This window comes from Mustela erminea, chromosome 20 (assembly GCF_009829155.1).
Source record: "Mustela erminea isolate mMusErm1 chromosome 20, mMusErm1.Pri, whole genome shotgun sequence".
In the NCBI taxonomy this organism is placed as follows: Eukaryota; Metazoa; Chordata; class Mammalia; order Carnivora; family Mustelidae; genus Mustela; species Mustela erminea.
The window spans coordinates 35,950,156-35,972,291 of NC_045633.1; the positions used below are offsets into that span (position 1 = coordinate 35,950,156).

The 22,136-nt window shown below is 49.3% G+C and overlaps 1 long non-coding RNA gene across 1 annotated transcript in view; it reads right to left on the reverse strand.

Moving 5' to 3' along the window:
• Positions 1 to 3,582: 3,582 nt before the first annotated feature.
• The window catches only part of LOC116581102, a 36,572-nt gene continuing 18,018 nt past the window's right edge, over positions 3,583 to 22,136 (reverse strand). Inside the window, exons 4-6 of the long non-coding RNA XR_004281891.1 lie at positions 4,655 to 4,762; positions 4,240 to 4,372; positions 3,583 to 3,733 (exon numbers count right to left, since the gene is read on the reverse strand). This is a non-coding gene — a long non-coding RNA (uncharacterized LOC116581102). The remainder of the gene's footprint in view (positions 3,734 to 4,239; positions 4,373 to 4,654; positions 4,763 to 22,136) is intronic.

Sequence of the window (22,136 nt, forward strand, 5' to 3'; positions counted from 1 at the left end):
TTGACTTCGGCTCAGGTCATGATCCCAGGGTCCTGGGATCGAGTCCCGCATCGGGCTCTCTGCTCAGAGGGGAGCCTGCTTCCCCTCCCCACCCCCGCCTGCCTCTCTGCCTACTTGTGATCTCTGTCAAATAAATAAATAAAATCTTTAAAATAAAATAAAATAAAATTACCTTAATTGATAGTAATCGATAGCTGTTCATGTGCTTTTCTCCTAACTTTTTTGTGTTTTGTGAACCCTACACTTGGAAAAAAGTTAAAGTTTGCCGAGTTTGGTCAGTATCAGAAACACACGTGTGTGTGTGTGTGTGTGTGTGTGTGTGTGCACGCATGTATGTGTGTTTTATGCTGATGACCCATGATGCTAACATGATAGGAAGCATCGTCTTAGATATAGAGAATTAACATTCCCTGACGGCTGGCCCTGTTATTTACTGTATCACTGAATTCTACTCCAGAAACCAATATTGCACTGTGTTCATGAACTAAAATTTAAATTAAAAAGAGAAAATTAAAAAATGGGCACAACAGCCCTGTGAGATTAGCATCTCTGATTCCAGATAATGCCGTTTCTCAGAGAATTTGTGCCCCTTATCTAATCTCTCATGGCTATGGAGCGGAAGAGTCAGGGCGGGTTCCTCAAATCCCCAAATGCCAGCGTCTGTTTCTCGTCTGTTTGTTTTGTCATCGTTTTTCGCTGGACCACATGTCTCATACCTCCCTTTGTTCCTGTGGTTCCACAGTGGGGTGCTCAGAGGAAATTTGCTGGTGTCGAATATAATCAGTAAATTTCCATTAATCCTTTCCCTGGGTGTCCACTGTATTAAATATACAGGGCTGTGGAGAGCGGATCTGACCCAGTCAGACAGGTGTTTGGAGTCTATAATTCAATGCAACCCAAAAAAGGACTATTGGCAAATTAAAATCCCATTTCAGAGTCTTCTTGGTTAGCTTAGATCCATGATCCTTTCTTTTTTTTTTTAAGATTTTATTTATTTATTTATTTGACAACGACACAGCGAGAGAAGGAACACTGGCCAGGGGCAGAGGAAGAAGGAGAAGTAGGCTTCCCGCCAAGCAAGGAGCCTGATGGGTGGCTTAATCCCAGGACCCTGGGATCACGACCCAAGCTGAAGGCAGATGCTTAATGACTGAGCCACCCAGGCAGGCACCCCTAGATCAGTGATTCTTAAAAATGAGCAGGTCCGCTGGAAATTAGACTCCACAAGGCAGGCATTTTGTCCTGTTTTCTTTGCTGCTATACTCTCTACACCAAGACCATAATAAACACTCAAAAAGTAGTTGTTGAAGGAATGAATGAAAATACTCATTGGAGTATCCGATAAAAGCTATGGACAATCTTCCCAGAAAAATGTACAGAGCTCATGAGAAGCACCATGTACTTTCAGGTTCATTAAACCCCCCAAAGCCTTTCCACGAAACACAAAATCTTAAGACTATTTTCTCATGAAGAAATAGCCCTTGACACTTTCCGTGATGGAGAAGAGGGTGGCCCTTGGGCTCTGCACTTTTTCTTCCATGAGGAAGGGCACCTGGGGAGTGGGAGGCCACCCACGCTTTAGATCACTCTCTGCCTGACCTATTTGATCTGAACACCCAGGGCCCTTCTGAACCCAAGGGAGAGAGAGGGGGAGTAACAGCCACACTCATGAGGTTCTGTAATTTGCCAGATACTACGAGGTACATTTTACATACACTTGATCTAATAATCCTCATGTCAAGCTTACCATGTAGATATTGCTATCCCTATTTTTCATTGTTTAAAATTTTATTTTTGAGGTGTATTGAGATATTATTTTATTTTCAGATGTACAACACAAGGATCTGATATTTGTATGCACGGCAAAACGGTCACCAGGATGAGTCTATTTAACATGTCGCCAAACATTGTTGCAAAAAGGGTATTTTTCGTTTTTCATGTGATGAGGACTTTTAAGATAGACTCTCAGCGGGGCGCCTGGGTGGCACCGTCCGTTAAGTGCCAACTCTTGGTTTCAGCTCAGGTCACGATCTCAGGGTCGTGAGAGCGAGCCCCGCGTCTGCACTCTGTGGGGAGTCTGCTTGAAATTCTCTCTCGGACCCTCCTCTCCACTCCCTGCTCATGGGCGCTGTCTCTCAAATAAATAAATACATCTTAAAATAAATATATATATATATATATATATATATACTTGCAGCAACTTTTAAACCCGCAATACCATTATTATTAACTAGAATCATATCTAGCCATCAGGACGTCCCCATGACTTATCTATTTTATAACCGAAAGTTTGTAATTAAACCCCCTTATTTCCCTCATGTTGCCTCCCCTTCTCACCCACAAACCACCAATCTAGTCTCTGGTTTTAGTCATCTGCTTTGTTTTCTTATATTCTGCAGGTAAATGAGATCCCCCAGTATTTATGCTTCTCTGACTTACTTCGCTTAGCCTAATGCCGTCAAGGTCCATCCATGTTGTCTCAAAGAGCGGGATTCCGTTCTTTTTTTTAACAGCTGAATAATGTTCCTGTGTGTGTGTGTGTGTGTGTGTGTGTGTGCGTGCGCAAGTGTGTATTTTACCACATTTTCTTTATCCATTCATCCTTCACTGGAGACTTAATGTTGCTGTGTCTGAGCCTTGGTTATTGTGAACGTGGGGGAGGGGGTAGACATCATTTAAAGTTAGTGTTTTCATCTTCTTCAGATAAATACCCAGAAGTGGAACTCCTGAACCACAGGGTAGTTCTAGTTTTAAGCTTCTGAGGAGCCTCCATACAGTTTTCCATAGTGGCTGCACCAAATTATACTCCCATCAACAGCGTACAAGGGTTCCCTTTCCTCCACACCCTTGCCAACACTTATTAGTTACCCCTGTTCTTCAGGAGAAGAAACTGAAGCCCAGAGAGGTTAAGTAACCTGGTGAAGGTCACACAGCTAGAAAATTCTGGCAAAGGATTTAGACCCACATCTGCCCAAATCCAAAGCCTTTGCTTTGCCCAGTGTGACTGTGGCAGATGACCTCAGTACTTGCAAGCTGTCTAGAGTGTAAAAGCTCTGTGTCATCAAGTCTAGGAGACGCCCTCAGTACAAATGTGCCCCCTGTCTGAGACATACAAACCAAAGAAGCCAAAACAAAACAAAATAGGTAAGCAAATGAACTATTTTAGGGTCAAAAATTTGGACCTTAAATGTGTCACTCTTCTGTTTTTTAACATCATATTTCTTTTTTAGAGAGCTAGAGAGCATGAGCAAGGGGGGGAGGGGGAGAGGGGAGAGAATGTTATGCAGCCTCCATGATCAGCGTGGAGGCCGATGTGGGAATCAGTCCCATGGCCCCGAGATCATGACCTGAGCTGCAATCCAGAGTCAGACGCTTAGCTGATGGAGCCACCCAAGATGCCCCTGTTTTTTGAAGTTTAAACATATTTTCATTTGTGCTTTTCTTGAAAGTCCCATATGTAAACTGCATCCTGTTTCAGCTGTGCTCATGAGAACAAGGAAAAGGCATTGCCACCATCAGGAAACAGGCCATGGGACAAGTGAGGCCTGTGCAAAAGACTGAACCTACCTTAAGTCTGGCTCTTGAGGGTGTGGCCAAAATCCAAGTATGTTGTTCAAAGAGATGCAGTGAATTCAGACTTCACGGCCAAGGGGTTCCGATTCAATGGGTGGGACAAGGCAAGGCTGAGGAGTCCTGTTCTCTATAGGAGCATCTGGCCTCTAAATCCTGGTTCCTGGAGAGGGAGTTGACAAAAAGCAAATAAGGTGTCAGGACCCCCATAACGATGGCTGGGACTAAGACCACAGTTCCATTCTCCATCAGATCTAGTATGGAAGCCAGCTGACATGATCTGGGGACCCATTCTGAGGGTCGTGGTTGGATGACGCTTCACAGGCTCCCAACCCCCACCCACCCAGTTATACTAGATGCAAGACCCCTCCTGTGACTGGGATCCACTTCCTGACGTGCAACACGTCCCGCTCTGAACTGGGTCAAGAACGGGGTAGAGCCGTGGGCTCAGGTTCTGGGCCGCAGGAACTTCCTCCGAGGCCCAGCCTCAGCAGGCAAGGGTAGGTAGGTGTGGAAAGAAGGTAGAGCCTTCATTCTGCACAACCCAGGACACTGTTGCTATTGGAGTCCATCCATACCCAAGGCAAGGAGAGGAGATTATTGGAAGACAATAGGACAGAAGACTAAAAAGGCAAGAGCATTTCACGGGAGTGTATTGGAGCGTCAGACCTTGAAAATCCAGAGCCGGTTGTTTCCCTGGCTTGACCAAATCATGAAACCTGAACACCACCAGGGCTCAATGTGTTTGGTGAACTGGGGTCTCCAATCTCCATTTGCACATTTAAGAAGAAGAGTCCCATCTCTAGGAGACACAAAGCAAGCCCCAAAATAAGATTTGAGTTTAAATCAGACTTGATACGACCAGTCTTACACATTTCTCATTTTTATTATGAAAAATTTCAAGCACACACAGAAACAGAGGTGACAGCGTGGTGAAGCCCCGTGTTGCCTCAGCAACTAACAGATTTCTGCCAATCTTGTGCCATCCACTCTGCTGTATTTTTATTGCAAATTTTTAAGCATTTTTTTCCCTCGATGCCCTCAAATGTATCCCAGTGAAGACAACCCAACGGAGACAACTTACCTCGTCTTTGACATAGCCATCGTTTTTGATCGTTGAAAGGGCGAGGAATTTGTGGACAAAAGAATCCGCTCATTGAATTTCCAGATAGTGCGATTTTGAGTCACGCACCTGTGAAGAAGAGGAGGACCACCATCAGCGCACCAAGTAGACTTGAAAAAGTCTTTCTTTCAATCTGGCAATGCAGGCTCCCTGGGATGTGTCGAATCAAGCCGTATTCCCCAACGTACTCGGGTCTTTTATATTAGTTTCACTAGGGTAGTTCTGGTTCATAGTTGTAGCAGAGCTTGGTAAATGAGAGGCCACCTGAGAAGCAATTAAACTAAACCAGAAAATCTTTCCTGTTCATTTCATCTTGTCCTTAAATAGTTTACACATCAATTGAACTGGGAAGAGCTCATGGTGGTTTATGGTGATTACTCCAGTAGGGGTCAGTGCCTAATGAGTTGGGTACTTAGCTGTGACCCCGACAAGATGACTGTAAATGAACAGATAAGAGGACCACGGGGACTCGTTCTCCAAGCTGCCCACGGAATGGAGATAACAGAAGCTGATGGAATTAGGAGGACTGAATAGCAGAGCTTGCGATGTGAAGTTCGAACCACCGAGGGTTTTTTACTTAGAAAAAGAAGGTGCTTGATTTACTCTTGACAAATTACGAAAGGCCTACTCAACGCCCTCTTTCTTTGGGTACCACGCTTCCTTGTCTATCTGCACAGTTATCTGGTAGACTTGGGGTTCTCGTCAAGCGATTCCAAAGACATGGGTACAGAAGAAGGGTGTCAGCTTCATGCCGTACACAATAAAGCTGACTTGCAGGTACCATCAGAGCCAAGACTGAAAATGGGAAAACACAGCAACATCTTAGTGGGGCACCTGGAGGGTGCAGTTGGTTAGGCGTCCGACTCTTGGTTTCAGCTCAGGTCTTGATCCCGGGCAATGAAACTGAACCCCGTACCTGGCTTCATGCTCAGCGCGAAGTCTGCTTGAGATTCTCTTCCTCCCTCTTGTCCCTCTGTCCCTCCACCCCGGCTCACTCACACTCTCTCTCACTAAATAAATAAATCTTAAAAAAAAAATCTTAGTAAATAATAAAATTGTATCAACATACTGTATGGCATAATCAAAATTCTCAATAATCAGCAAAGTCGACAAGCAATCTCCTTTTTTCCTCCCTTGACTAGCTGTGTTATCCAGGTGTGTGTGTGTATGTGTGTGCATGTGTGTGTGTGTGTGTTTATTTTTTATTTTTGTCCCCATGAGATGTTGTGTAACAATCAACCAAACCTCACTGGTTGGCAGCAACTAACATCTCTTCCCAGTTCACGGCTGAAATTTGGCTGTCCTCGGTGGATCTTATTTGGGCTCAGCTGGGCTACATTACCACCAGGTTTTTTTCCCCGTATTTTCATCCCAAGACCCAAGCTTAAGGAGCAACAGCTTCCTGAGGCTTATTTTCCTCATTACAGAGGGCAGAGGCTCAATGGGGCGGGTGGGAATTTGCTGACTTCTTCAACCGTCAGCTAGTTATCAGCGTAAATTGCATGGTCAAGTCCAAGGACAGGTGGGGATGTATGCTCTACAGATTCTAGTGGAAGCTACTGCAAAGTCCTAGGAAAGGCGATAGAAATTCTCTTCTGAGAATGAGGAGTTGGGAACATGAGCTCAACCTCTCACAACAACCACATAAAACAGACAATTTCTGCCAAACTTGGCAGAAATGTGTGTTGGTGTCTCGACACAACTTAGCCGATCTGCTGACTTGTGGCCATTTTGTCAAGTCAGAGGGCTCCCCGGTTCTTGGCAGCCTTATCCCTCGGCTCCTTCGACAATGGCGCCCATGATTCTATTGACACACCATCAGCAAGGAATGGAGGGTGGGAGTCTCCTCTCCAACAGAACCTCGATTAGCGGGCTCCCAAAGAGGACTGAGTCCAGGAGAAGCACACCAAAGAAGAAAACACAGCACGGCTCGGGCTAAAGTACGTGACTGGGTTGGGGACTCCCGGCTCACAAGTAAGTGGTTTAATAGAAAGGTGTTATTTTATTTATTAATTAATTTATTTAGGTTTTATTTATTTGTCCAAGAGCAAGAGAGAGAGAGAGCATGAGTGTGGGGGAGGGGCAGAGGAAGAGGGGGAAGCAGGCTCCCCACTGAGCAGGGAGCCCGATGCGGGCCTGGATCCCAAGACCCTGAGATCATGACCTGAGCTGAAGGCCGATGCTTGACCAAGCCACTCAGGGGTCCCAGAAGGGTGTTATTTTAGTTGAAAGATTTGAGAATGGAAGGTCTGGACCCCTGGGGCAGTTCGTTTTCAAGATTAATATTTGCTTCTCCCTGGGTGGCTCGAGGGAAGCTGGCAAGTTCTCCAGGCTTGACACCAGGGCAGAGCCATTCCGTCTCCCGGGTCACTGACCAGTGCCGCATCAGAGAAAAGACACGAGGGAGGCTGTGGGGAGCGGCTGGAGCGACACCGCCTGGGCTCTTCTGCCCACCCCGGGGTCTCACACCGTCAGGATGGGGCTCACACAGCAGGTGCCTTCAGCACCAACGCTTTAGGACCGGGTGGCGCTGGCTGGGAGTGTGGGAAACAAATGTGTGGGATGCGGGTTGGCGGCAACGGACCCTCAGCCCTGGTGTCAGGGAGACGACACGGCGTGGTGAAGGCTGAGACCTTGGGGAGGGCACCGGCCCGTCTAGAAGAGGAGCCTTTCATTAACGACCTCCAGCTAGCCGCCAAGTACAAATGTGGGGCTTACGTTGCCAAATATTAGAATTTTTCAGAAGCCGGAGAGCTAAACAAAGATCTCCTAATTTTTTAAAAATCTTGACGAGGATGATAAATTCCAAGGAAAGGAAGAAAGAGAGAAAGAAAGAGACAGAGGAAAGGAGGTAGGAGAGAGAGGAAGGTAATCCCTTGGCAGACTGCCCCAGTGAGAAGTCCAACAGAAGCTCTTCACAAGCCGAGGATGGCCAGGATGGCCAATCTGTGACCTCAGTGCATGAGATGACCCCTGTTCCCCTGCGAGAGCTGCAAATAAGGGGACACTGAGGCAGGACAGATACAGCGACTCCAGGCTTCTCCTGAGCCAGACCATCACCCCATATCCTCATTATTTTTACAAGAAGTGACATGAATCCCATCAATGGCAAACCCATATTCAACCATCGATATACAAACGCATTTCGAAAGCCAAGCAGCCATGACTAAGGAACCACTCACCCCTTTGAACTACCCACGCGATTCCTCCCAGGAATGTGGACAACAGGTTTTAAATCAGGATTTAATTTGGGATCCGCTAGTGCCACAAAAAGAATGAGCACACGTTTATGGAATGTTGACTGTGGGTCCACACCGTACCAGGCAATGCATGGACTGTAGGCTAAGGGCAGGCTCTCCAGGTCCGTGGGGACAGCGGTACGAAGAACTCTGACTACGGGGACAGCTGGCCTGGGCTCCACTCGTGTTGTCCCGTCCCAGGCCGTGTGCTCAAGCAGGGACCTGACCTCCTCACCTTGCCTTTCTTTACGGAAAGCTGAGTACTTCTCAGACTTGCAGAACGAATTCGTGATAGATTACTTCAAGTCCTGGGTTTATACCTGGTGTAGCACCTCGGAGGGCTTTGTAACATTTCTGTGCCTCAGTTTCTCATCTGTGGAAAGGAATGATAATAGTTTCTGGCTCAGAAAATTGATATGAGAGGGGCCCAGTGGGTGGCTCAGTGGGTTGAGCCTCTGCTTTAGGCTCAGGTCATGATCTCAGGGTCCTGGGATCGAGCCCCGCATCCGGCTCTCTGCTCTGCGGGGAGCCTGCTTCCCCCTCTCTCCCTCTGCTCCACCCCCACACTCATGCTCTCTCTCTCTCTTAAAAAAAAATCTTACAAAAGATTGATATGAGAAATACATGGGATAATGTGTACACAGGGCTTAGAATGTAGCCCAACACCTAGTACTACTCCATATATATTAAAATAGTAACTATTTTTTCGACACTTATTACTATTATTACGTGGGCTCGTTCCAGAGGGAAAACAGTATCAACACTGCAATGGTCTTTCATGTCCCAAAAAAGATGTTTTTCAGCCACAGAATGCTCTTTTTAATCCCAGGACCTCGCCGGCCCTTTGGCTCACACCTTTTCCTGTCGGTGGAAGTAGTAATTAAGTGGTTTGGTTTACAAGAGGGAGGATGAGACCTCTTCTTTCTGGCTCTGTCGCTGTGCAGGTGGAGGTGGTCGCTGTGATAGCCCGTGAGCTGGGGCCCACTGCAGGGGCCAGAAGGCAGGTGCATGTCATCTTCTCTCACACCCGTAAGGATGAGACCCGTGGAAGGTGATCTCTGTGTCCGTTCATACAAGCACGCACGTGCGCGCACAGACACACAGACACACACACACACAATCAAGCTAAAGTAGGAAGAGTAGGGAGGAAGCCAGCCTGGCCTCCGCCTGTTCCAATGACCTTCCAGGCCCTGTTCTCCCTCGGAATCGCATGGGAGTGGGATCCTGGGTGCTCAGCGCGATGCAGACCCCTGGGAAGATGAGGAGGAGCTGGTCGGGGAAGAAGGGCCGTCAAGGACAGGAGAAGAAAATGAGCTCCGTGGTCCCGCGACAGCCTCGTTGTGTCCTTTGGGAAGGCTCGCAAAGGGGAAGAGCAGCTGGGCTGGGTTCTGGACGTCATCAGCCCCGTGTCTCGGAGGAAAAGGCTCAACTTCCTGGGGTCCTCAGTTTCCCCACTTACAACAGAAACACTTAATTGTCCGAGAGGTCCTTGGAGAGCCCAGAAAGAGAGGCAGTGCCTAAAAGCAAATGGTTCTCACTATCCTGCGGGCTCTTGGCTCCTGGCATCCAGGCGGCTTGTGCGGCCGACGCCGTGAATGTCTCGGACGGATGTCGCCGGGCAGAGCCGTTAAGGAGAAGGATGCAGGGAAGCCACGCGGGCTGCTGGGGAGCGGAACGGCGGTTTTCTGGCCGTGGCTTCACTGAGAGCCCCTCCTGCGCCTGCTTGGAAGGAAAAGCTGGCAGGAAGCTTTGTTTAATAGGAACAGAGTCCCCAGAACAGTGAGGGGAGCGAAGGAGCGGGCCTCGGCGCCGCTCCGTTTGGGGGAGGGTTTCCGCGGAGAAGCCGGGATGCCATCTGCTGCCTCCCTCCCGTCAGCTGGCTGGAAAAGAGCCCCCCTCGGCGCACGCCTGTCCTGGAGCATCACGAGAACAGCTGTGCTCTCACCCGCTCAGGCACCCGCTCAGCTCCCCGCCAGCCCCCAGGATCTGCGTAAGCTGCCTCTCCAGGGGACGGCTCAGGGTGTCCCGAGGGGTGGGCGGCGGGGGACGGGGGGAAGGTGGGGGGCTGCTGAGCTGCTAAAGGCTTGGCGAGTCTACCTCCAAAAGGTGTCTGGGTCAGTGGACCTAAAACGAACAACTAAAAGGGGGGAGTCTTTCCAAACAGGCACACACGTGCACACCCATTCTGGGGCACGTGGCTAGGCTACCAGGAACGCGTGTGTCCACACAGACTGGGAACACATCGTGTCCGGCGTTGTGGAGGTTGTGGAGAAGAAAGGGAGGGAGGAATTACTGAGCGGTTTCGTTCTTTGCAAGGTAGAGTGCGATTCAGCCCAGCACATTTTAGGAACAGAAAAATGGGCTGAAATTCAACAGATTTTCAAAACGGTGCCCCCTACCAGGGCACTTTGCACACCGTTGAAACTATTTTTTTAGAGGTGGCAGGGACAGAGGGAGAGGGGGAGAGAGAGAACTTTAAGCGGGCTCCACGCCCAGCACAGAGCCCAGCACGGGGCTCGATCCCACCACCCTGAGATCATGACCTCAGCCTCGACTGAGAGTCCAACGCTAAACAGACGGAGCCACGCAGGGGCCCTGAAACTCTATTTACTGTATGGACTGATGGGGGGCGAGAAAGCAAGAAACAGAGAAAGGGATGGGCGAAGTCTGGTTGATTTCTAAGCAGAGAAGATTCTAGAGGATGTGAGGATGGTCAGGACAGTCAAACGGCTCTTCGGCGTTTATTCTGACTAACCACAAACATAAGTCACATCTCTAGAAATATTTGAGAGGGCCAGATGGTAAGAGGGTAAGATGCAATCTTTTCTCTTACATCCTGCTCTATTCTAGAATGTTCTCTTCCTTCTTGGTGGGAAATGGGTGGACGTAGCAGAGTTAGAACCTTTCTTCTTGGCCTTTGCTTCAAGAAGCGACCGGGTAACCAGCTCCTTGTGCGGCGGTCACAGCAGAGGGAGGACGCCGGACTTTGGAAGGTAAAGGACCCACAGGAGGGGCCCACCCGGAGGGACTAGAACTCTGGGAGTAGAGCCTAGACACCTGTCCCAGCGTTCTGGGCTGTTTTCATGCCTCTGTTATTTTTGTTTCTCTTTTGCTTTTCCTTGCCATTTTGTGAGGTTCTTTTTAGTATCTTGGGCCGTCCTGGCTGTGGCAAGGAAAACCAGGGAACGTTATCGCTGTCCACCCCCCTCACCCTGACACACACACACGCACCCACGTATGGATGGATTAGAATGGCTGCGGCTCACTCCGCTCAAGGGGAAGTGTGGGGGGCGCTCTGGGGACCCACACAGACCCCTTCCACCCGCAGGGAGGACAGACTTTAGGAAACAGAGCGATTCGGACAGCGGTGGCCTCCTTCCTTGAGAGTTTCTTTTGCGGCAGACAGAGCCTTGAGGATTCTGGCTTTCTTTTAAATAAGGGAGGGCAGTGTTCAAAGGAGGAGTCCCAGAAAGTAAAAGGACATTGGCAAGGAGCTTCAAGAAAATGCAAGGCTTGGAAAATGAAATCATCCTCGAAGAGTCAGTGCCGCCTGCGACCCGGCCTGTGAGCACCAAGGCAGAGACCCAAACACAAGCCAGAAGACACACTCCTTGCAAGAGCCAGAAAGAAGAGGTGATGCTTGGGGTGGGGGTGGGGAATCCCCGCAGCATGTGCTCTCTTGGCCAGTGTCACCTGGGAATAACAGGCACAGGAAACACTGGACAATTATTTTCCAGGAGATGAAGAGTCAGGTCTCTGCCGGCGTTGTCCTGGTCCCCGAGGGGCACCTGTTTCCACGGCAACCACCACTTGGGGGAGAACACTGCCCTCGAGTTAACTTTCCCAGGAAGATACCGAGTCGTGACTCTCAAAAGAGGACAGATCAGGAGCCACAAACCTCGCAGGGGCTTCAGGAGGTTAAAAAAATTGGGTCTGTGGTTAGCGCATCAAGGTCACTGGTCAGCACCAACGTGAGACTCCAGTCGGGTGACTCCCTGCTGAGTTCCCGTGGGTCCTGCCCCCGTGAACCTGGGTCCTCCTCCTGGCAGTCTGACGGCGATGACAATCAGGACAGCGACAATGACAAGGATGACAGTGAAACTGACAGCGATCCTAACAGGAACAGACGCGAACTGCTAAGTCTTCATGTGCGTTTTCTTCTCTTGCCTCACAAACGCCCTGTGAAGTACACGCTGTCCTTGTCCTACTTTACTGATGGGGGAATAGAGCCCAGAGAGGTGAAGGGACCTGTCCAGAGTCACACAGCCAGGAAGAAGGACCCGGGAGCTGAATCTGGCTCTGGGTAATACCAAAGTCACTTTTTTTTTTTTTTTTTTTCATTCCTCAGGAGCTTCGGGTCTCAGATCTGCAACAGACGACCTCAATTCAATGCTGGCTCAGCCCTCACCAGCCCGGGCAGATCACTGAATCCCTCCGTGCCCAAACGCCATCATCTCTAAAGCGACTGGGAATAACCGCAGCTCCCTCCCAGGGCTTTCCGGGAGAAGACGAAGAGTTCATGCAAGAAAAGCAGTCCGTTGCAGACTTGTACCTGCTTCTAAAGGACCTGGAGATCTTGCTAAAATGCTCTTTCATTTGCTAGTCTGGGCTGAGGCCTCAGGCTGTGCGTTTCCGGGGAGCTCCCAGGTGCGGCCAGCGTCCCAGGTGGCAAAGTTGTAAAGCACTTAGAACGGGTCATGATCATCAATAACCAAGTGTTGGCGGTTACTATTACTATTTTAGCCTCCCCCGGCCACATCCCTGTGCCAGGCCATGCGCCTTGTCCTGAGGGTTCTATCCTGGCAGCCCCCTGGGCCCTTGGGAACCGTCAGCAAACCTACAAACAGAAGAGCCACACATTTGGAGTAAGCCAACAGCCTTCCTCTTCTGTTGCCTGCCAGGCTTCACTTCTTCTGGAACCTTCTACTGGAACCGTCATGAAATGCTATTGCCCTGAGAAAGAAAACCAGGAACATGTCTGCTTTCTGCTCCTTCTGACCTAAGCATGGGGGCCAGGGGGAAACAGGGTGACTGTGTGGATGTAATGACGTGCACACATTGGGACGTAATGCACAGGCGTCCCTTTAGGTAAATGGGGGACGCTGCTGGCAGGCAGCCCTCACTGGACGGGCGGCCACTTCCCCTTCGACTCCAGCACAGCACTGTCGGGCAGACGCAGGGCTGTGAAGGCCTGGCCATCTGGGCCCCGAAGCTCTGAAGGTTTCGCTCACTCTAGAGCTCCCTGGACCGTTGGTCAAGGCTGTCCTTGAGACACCAGCATCACTGCTAGACTCACCTGGACACTGTATTGGTTTCCAAGGACCCTTGTAACCCATGACCACACACTTGGTGGCTTCAAACAAACACAAAGGCATTGTCCTGTAGATCTGGAGGTCACATGCTTCCCCGGGCTAAAGTGAAGACATCGGTAGGGCTGCAGGCCCTCTGAGGGCTCTGTGAGAAAACATTTCTCTGGTTCTTCCCGCTTCTTAAGACGGGCTTTTTCCTTGGCTCGTGACCTCTTCCTCTGTGTTCAAAGCCAACATTGTCATAGGCATCTTCGAACCTCCCTCGAAGACCTCTCCTTTTACTGCTACATTTCCTCCTTCTTGTTCTGACCCCCTGACCTCTGACCTTTGCTACTCTATGAACCCTTTCGATGGTATTGGATTCACCCCGATAATCCAGGCTGACCTCCCCGTGTTAAGATCCGTAACTCATTCCCGGCTGCAAAGTCCCTTTTACCATGTAAGGGAATATAGTCGCAGGTTCCAGGGACAGAAGATGGTCATTTGTGGGGCTACCAGTCTGTCGCCCACAGGTGCCCCTCAACAAATATGGCGCACGAGTGACTCTGTCTCAGAAACTGCTCTCCAAAGGAGGACTGTTGCGACTCTACTATCTAGAGACGCTGCTCCCACAGGCCTGTGTTGTTTCGAGACTGGGTTGTTCTCACTGGCAAGGGATGAGGAAGGGGCACAGTCATGGGGAGTCCCTAAAGCATGGGATGGTCCAATAACACCTCATACCTGAGTTGGCTTTAGAGAATCTGAGTAGCGGAGCCCCAGACTATGGTCAAGCCATGTGGGGTGGTCACACCTGCTGACATGAGGAAGCTCCATCAAAGCTCTGGGCTTCAAGGCTTGGGTGAGCTTCCCCAGCTGGCAACACTGGACGCATATTGTCACACGTTGCTGGGAGAAGAGACTGTTGTCCATGATTCCACTGGGTGGTGACCACCAGAAGCTCCACATGTGGAACTTGCTGTCACTCTGGCCTACAGGGTGATTTTAGTCTTTATCCTTTTTCCATAATAAATTGTAGCATCGTATCTTGTGGCTGTCAGGGACTGCGAGTCCTTCTAGACAATTGCCAAACCTGAAGGTAGACTTGGGGACCTTGAACTTGCCTTCAATGTCTCAAGCACTGGTGGTCTTGGGGACCCCAGAACTCAGCACACCCCCATGCATCATAGTCAGAAGAATTCCTCCTGAAAACTCTTCCCCACAGAAATCCTATGCCGTCTTGATTTTCCCCATTCAGTTTGTCCTGTCAGCTTTTCTCAGCACCCACCTTCAAAGAAGGGACAAACATTTTTTTTTTTTCTCTCCAGCAGCCACAAAGCACCATTCAAGGCAACACGGAGTCTTCCTGGGACTCAGAAGGGCAGAGAAACGTCTTGACTCAACAGCTTACACGCAGGTATAGGAAATGTCAGAGAGAGCCAAGTTCAACCTGTTTTGATTGTGCCCCTCTCATAAACTGGACCAGAAACAGAGAGATAAGGACGCCTTCCAGAAAGGCAGGGTGGCGGTAAAAGACAGATCACAATATCGTGCCAAGTGACCTACGTCTGGTCAACGCTGATTACAAACAGAGAGCAGAGTCGGTGCCGGCCTTGCTTTGTTCCGCCTGCCAGCAGGCTCAGGGAAAAAACCTCCAATCGGCGCCGTTTACCGTACAGTCAGCAAAACTTCATTTCTCCTTTACTGTTTGTCCCCACATTTCTATATATCTTTATTTTTAAGAAATTCAGAATTTCTTTTTATCATTAAATCTGGACCTCAGCTGTCCAGAAGGAGATCAGTCAGATCTCACCTCGAGCCCTTCTCTCTGAAAACCATAATTCTTGCTTACTTTGCTACTGTACGAACTTATGTTTAACAATGTAATAAGCACCTATGAGCCCAGTTCCAAACTGAAGTCTAAAGTCATCACAACGACTTACATTGTGTATTTAAGCCTTATATCAAAACATCTAAAATAATTTGTACATTCTTTTTTTTTTTTTAAGATTTTATTTACCCACTTGGCAGAGAGAGAGAGAGAGAGAGAGAACACAGGCAGGGAAACAGCAGAGGGAGAGAGAGAAGCAGGCCCTCTGCCAAGCAGGGAGCCTAAGGTGGGGCTCGATCCCAAGACCCTGGGATCATGACCTGAGCTGAAGGCAGACGCCCAACCAACCGAGTCACCCAGGTGCCCCCATTCTTTTTTTTTTTTTTTTAATGAGACTTAAACTAATAAGCTGTTACTTAGAAGACTTTCCAAAAGGCCAACATTAAGAGAAAAATATTACCTGGAATGCATTCCCTCATCCGTACTCACTCATCAACAGCATTTAATATTCTATTCTGACATATTTACATTTAAATATTTTTCTACACTGCAAGTGAGCATGTCTGGAAACTTTCACATCTTGATTTTTTTTTTCCATCCGCTGTTACGTATAAAAACGCTTTACTTAAATATTTCACTTAACGTTATGTATTAAATACTGTATTGTTTTTGACACTGGACGTCGTAAGCCTTATTTGGATGGTACCCTAGTGATTTGGTAACTGATTTATTGTTAGACATGTCAGCTGTAGGGGTTTTTTTGGGGGAGGGGTTATGATATATAATGCTATCAAACAATGTTTTATATGTAAACATTAATTCACCTTTTGTTTTGTGTTTTGTATTGAGTTCTAATCAAAGACTGGGCGTCTGGGTCAAGGCATATTCATATTTTAACATTGTTGAGGCATATTGTTTAGTTGTTTCCTAGAAAGAGTGTACCTATTCCTACTGATCTTGGCAAGAAGAGCCCCCACCCTGGTCCCACACTTTCCCAGGCCCCTTTTTGGCCTTCCTTGAGCCACGGTATTTCCCATAACCTAAGGTTTCTAAGGGCTGACGGGATAACCCATGGGGAATCCATGACCCTTGACTCCCTAGATCATGGCGCAAGCACGTGGAGTCCTGGCATTGCCTGCCTCAGTTTCCCAGACCTGCCTCCAGGGTTATGGAGTCTCCTCCCTGGGGACCATTTTCTCAAAAGCAGACCTGAGCTGCAGTGTCCATACCCCTGATCTGCTGGTGGGGGAGTGGGGAGGCACCTGGAAAGATCCTGAACATACCCTCAGCGTGCCCACATATGTGTGCACAATGCCCCTTACAGTGGAGATAGAACGGGGGCAGGAAAAGGAGGAAGGCCAGGCACCAGGAGCCTACAGCTCACTCTCCCTCTACCGAGTTCTTGAAGGAAGTCTTGGAAATCCAGGAATGGTAGGTTCACCCAACTCATTAGGAAGCTGTATTTGTGAAGGCAGGAAGACTGAAAATATTTCCCAGTGTATTAGCTTCTTTGTGACTCTTACATATGTAGACGCATGACACATGGGCCTCCGATCGGACCCTTGTCCTGGGCCCTGAGCTTGTTCTGGGGGGGCCCTGATACCTGTATCTACTCCTACCAGCTCACCTGATCGTGAACAGGCATTCACCAACTTCTGAGTTATAGCAACTCCGTTGTTAAATGGGCACAAAACAGTATCTCATGCTTGTTTTAATCTGCATTTTAAACATTTATTTTTTGGCGCAGGGGTGGGGTGCTTGGGTGGCTCAGTTGGTTAAGCCTCTGCCTTCAGCTCAGGTCATGATCCCGGGGTCATGGGGTCGAGTCCCACGTCCCTCTCCCTCTGCCCCTCCCCCTCGGGGCACATGTGCCTGCGCTCTGCGTGACTCTCTCTCTCAGTGTGCTCTCTCTCTCAACCAAATAAAATCTTTAAATTTTTAAAATTTCAACCATAATTAAATGTATATGTTATATGAGTTTCAGGTATACAGTATAATAATATGATGAATATTTAACAATTTAACAATTCTGCACATTACTCAGGGGGCCATTATTAAAGGCCATTACTCAGTTCTATAAATTACATCGATCCCCGCCACGTCTCCTCTAGCAACTCCCAGCTTGTTCTCTATATTTGCATCTGGTTTGTTTGTTTTTGGTTTTGGTCTCTTTTTTCCCTCTGTTCATTTGCTTGGTTTCTGGGTCACTCATATTTTGTGAATGATTTTTGCCTTTGTTTATCTACCGGGACCTCCGTGTTTTTCTTGTAAGTTTGTAAAGGCTGCCTCTCTCTAGTAAGGAGGATACTCTCGAGCTGCATATATGGTGTCCTGGGTACCTGGTGTCTGTCCAGTTCCTACGCCCCAGGAATTACTACCTGTGTCTAGGCGGAGAGAAGGTGGGAAGCTGGGAAGGTCAAGCAGGACGTGAGCAACAAGGAAACTCTGAGAGAACTCTGGGGGTCCCCAGTCGAGGACAGTCATTAAGGGGGTGTCGCTCATACGAGGAGGGGATTGGAACCGATCTAGACCAGGAGGACGAGAGCAAGGAACACAAGACCACAGCAGGGCACCCTGAGAAAGTCCTAAGTGTGCCGGTCCTCCCCTGAGCCTTGGGCTTGGCATTAATGAATTCTTGGAGTGGCGATTCACGTTAAGGGTCCTGCTCCTGGGAGTGCATCCACACGAAGAACTGAATTCTCGAAACAAGCTGGAATCCAGCTAACTGAATGTCCCAAAGCAGAGCCAACTTCTCCCCTATAATCCTCTCCGGTCAACAAGGCGTTGGTCTTGCTCAACAGCAAACAAGCAAGTCACCGCCCCTGGGGATCCTCCTCACATTCTCTTCTTTGAACACCTAAGCGGATTCTCTTCCCTTCTTTCGGAGAGCTGGCCAGTAAATGCTTTAATTACAAGTTGAAAGGAATGAAATAAAATCATCTGGTGGGATGGTTTTAATTAGAATTTAGTGAGTCGGGCAAGCAATTAGTGCATCTCTGAATGGAGACTCTATACACATATTTGTCTCCATTGAGCTTCACTGATTTCAATGAACATTTGACTCCAGGTCCTCAAGTTAAACAAAGACCATTAGAATGGTGCCACTGCTCATCGTGTAGCCTGAGCCAACAGAAGATGGCACAAGCTATGCCTCTAGGTCTTCCCTGGTCTCAGTGATGGGTCCTCAGGGCAATGGCACCAGCTTCAGTTTTAAGACAGCCATGAAATTCTTAAGATTCTTCATTCATTTTATATTAAGCAAAAGGAGAAGAGGAAACAGTGAAGGAAGAGAAAAGAACTGTTGTGTTTGAACACCGGCTGTATGCCAAGAACCAAACGAGGCAGGTATGCTGACCTTCCCCCTGCCCCTTCCTCCATGTAGCAGCCTACACAGAGGTCATTATTATAGATGCAATAAAAACAAAACAAGACAAAACAAAACAAAACAAAAAAACACTGCAGACCAGAGATGAAGCCATTCCCCAGCTTGGATGGCAGCAAGCACAGAACCCTGGGTAGTCCGGATCCAAAGTTCTAGCACCTTCCAAGGGATTTGGAATCCCTCAAATATACATATATAGGTGTAGATACAGATATAGATGTTAAAGAAAAGAAAACGGAATTCCTCTTGGAACAGACCGATTTTTACATCTCAGGTAGGATCTCTCTCCAACTTGTTTCTTTTTGTTTTTTTAAGATTTTATTTATTTATTGGACAGAGAGAGACACAGCGAGAGAGGGAACACAAGCAGGGGGAATGGGAGAGGGAGAAGCAGGCTTCCCACTGAGCAAGGAGCCCCATGCAGGACTCCATCCCAGGACCCTGCTGAAGGCAGATGCTTAACAACTGAGCCACCCAGGCACCCCTCCAACTTGAAGTTTCTAAGAGCAAATCTGGTTCATCGCACAGGCCAAGCAAGTGCCACACCACCAGTTCCCCGACTGGACTCCACATTGGAATCCCTGGGAGGCTTCGAAAAATCCTCACACTGGGCCCCTGCCCATGGAGGTTCTGATCTCCCCGAGATGGGGTACAGAGCAGACATGGGCCCTTTGAGAGGTTCCTGGGGTGTTGCCGTTACATGGTCAAGGTTTGGCACCACTGAGCTCCATGCACACTCTGCGTTCAGAGAAGGTTGGGGAAGTCCCACTTATGAGAGAAGGTGTTTCCCCCTGAGCTTTGCAAGCTGGTGCCTACTGCTCCTCTCAGCTCTAGTCCTGTCCCTGCAGGAGACCTGGCAGAGAGTAGCCAAGCCGGAGGGTGACAGACCCCAGACGGGAAGCCTGTCTCGTACTGGCATCGTGATCTTGACCAGGCAGGTTAATCTGACTCTGAGTCATCTACAAAACGAAGACGAGAACTATCTGGTTAGCCAGACCAAAGATTTTTAAATTGCTTTCCTACCATGAGAGCAAATGATCTTTGCTGAGAGCTGACCATGGGCCGTTTAAATGATGGAGTCCTTGAAGGTAGAGACGGTACCGGTGAGTGTCTCTATCCGCAGGAATATAGTGCAGAATCGGTGTGTGATAGAATTAATACCACCGTGCCCGAATTTTCCTATGGCAGAGTCACTACAGGAGAGAAGTTTTATGCTCTGGACCTCTAAAAAGGCAGTAGGCCTCACTATCCCTCATTCACACCTTGGCCCAGTGTTTTCCTTGTTCATAGATCTTCCGGAAGACTAAAGCAAATAGGTTTAAGATACATTGTATACTATCGTGTGATAAACTCTCCCTTCCGGAGAAACCCAAGGCGGGGTAGCAAATTCAATCCTTGATTGCAACACTTTTTAGTATCCAATGCAGCGGACATTCTATGGGGCCCTTGTCTGGGGAAGCTCATCCCAGCTTAAGCTGTGCAGTGAGAAGATATACACAGGAAAGAGGCCAGTGAAGTGGCCAGCCCCGTGGGCAAGACCTTTGCAAGGGACCTGTCATTGGACAGAGCTTGGCAACCAGTTTTTAACTTCAGACGATCGTTTTGTCAGTTTCCCTACAGATCAGCTTTTTCTAGGAAACACGGTCACATGCACTAAAAGCAAAAGAAACCGCAGTAAGGCACAAAACCCTTTTTGATTTTGATTGAGTTCATCAAGTTGTCCTAGCTCTAGAAGCCTCATCTGTAGAATGAGAATAACACCTCCAGCTCCGCGAGCTGGGGTTACTGTAGAAACTGTGGGTGCTACTGGTGTTCACTGATGGCCCTTGAGCCGGTGTTTTCCACTCTCTCTGCCTTCGGGGTGGAGTTAGGATTGTGTGTCCTGGTCCTGAGAAGCAGAGACCCACCCGCTGACCTGCAGTGAACACATGATGTGAGCAAGACATTAACTCGCCATGTTGAAGCCTGCCTGCCTTCCTCCTCTTCTCGTTCAGCGCACAGCGCTCCTAGAAAATCTTCAGTCAACCAAACCGAATTTCATACCTTGGGCATCAGCCGATCGTGCTTTTTCGCAGAACGAGGTGAAAAAAGAACCCGGAACGGAGCCCGAGGGCCCCGGATTTCAGAGAGCCTCCCCCAACCCTCTCCATCTTCCTTTCTTCCCCCTTAAAGGGCTCTGGGTGGCGCGCGCCCTCCCATTCTACATCACCAGCTGCATCTTTACCTCTGACTCGGGAAGACAGCCCAGCCCTTGTTTGCAGGAGCTTGTAAACACAAACTGGAAATGCTCCTCATTCGCATGCACGCAGGAGTTTCCGGGAGGTGAGCTCGTCGGAGTGTGTTCAGCAACGCTGCCGGCTCATCGGAGCAGACACTTGACCCGCGTGCTTCTCCCACTGGGGACTGAAAGCAAACCCGTGTTGTCTTAACATACAACAGCAGCGGCTTCCGCGGGAGCCCTGGCTGGTAGGCGTGCCTCCCTGCCTGGCGCCTTCCTCTCCCTGCAGCTGGGGCTGCCGCAGCCGTCCACCTGCAGAATCAGCCCACCTGCGGTTCCCTCTCTGCCCTACGGGAGACCGAGGAACAGGGGAGACTGTGGGCATCCTGGCTCTGGGGTCGGGGCCTGCCCTCAATGTCCAGAGTTCTAGCCTCATTACCTGCCTCGGCTTCCGTTCTAGAAACGGAGTCCCCGCACCCCCCCCCCACCTTATTCTGTGTGACCAACCTCACTCAGCGAGGGTGCCCCCGCTCTGCTCTGGACAGTCCCTCCGGGAGACTGGAAAGCCTGCATTCAAGGTCACAGCGGAGGGTGTCAGTTCTGATAGGTTACTTACTTCCCAGCCTGCAGGACACCCACAGAATCCCCTCCGGCCGAAGCTTCGACCATCTTTCACTCACCCTTCAAGGAGGTCCGCTGCCTTCTCCTGCACCCTGTTGGATTCTCACTGCTGTTCGGGGATTTTCCTGCTAAACCCTACTACCTACCTGGCTTAGCCAAGCAGGAGGGAACCTGGTCCAGTGCCTGGCTCCCCCTGGGCTGCGCCCCTCTTCTCTGCTGCCATTTAACTAAGCTCATCACGGGCAAGCTGGGCAGCTTGAGTCAAAGTCCTCGGATGGGGCAAAAACCATAAAGATGATCCCAAAGGACCAAATTTTAGTAAGCAGCATTTCATGGGACGATGGTATCCGAATTGCTTGTGCATTAAAAGCACAAGCTCCTCTTTCTTTCTCTGCAGAAGGAGGCTGAGACCTGAGGAGGTCCTGACAAGGGCCAAAGAAAAGTTACGTGGAACACGAGCCCGTTACCCGGTATACAAATTTCCTCCGATATTATTGTATTCTTTCCGCCCCATGAGCAGGACACGCAGCTTGGCTTCCATAGGTCTCTCAGCCTAAAGCTTTCACAGCTGCACTGTAGGGGACACAGGAGAGAGGCTCTTGCCTGGGGTCCCTTCCTGGGCTGTCATGGGGTTCAGTGATCCCACAAATGGTGCAGGAGGCAGAGCCTAGCAGTATCTCCCAGGTGCCCCCCCTTCTGCTGAACACAATCTAGCTTCAAGCACCACAACGGCTCATGGAGACCGTTCCCTTGAGGTCAGAGCTCCTGGTGGGCAGGTGTATCCCGGCGGGCAGGTGTACCCTCTGCCTTCAAGTGCGGTTCGGTCCGGGCTCGGATGCCAAGTGCCGAAATCCGCAGGGCCTTCCT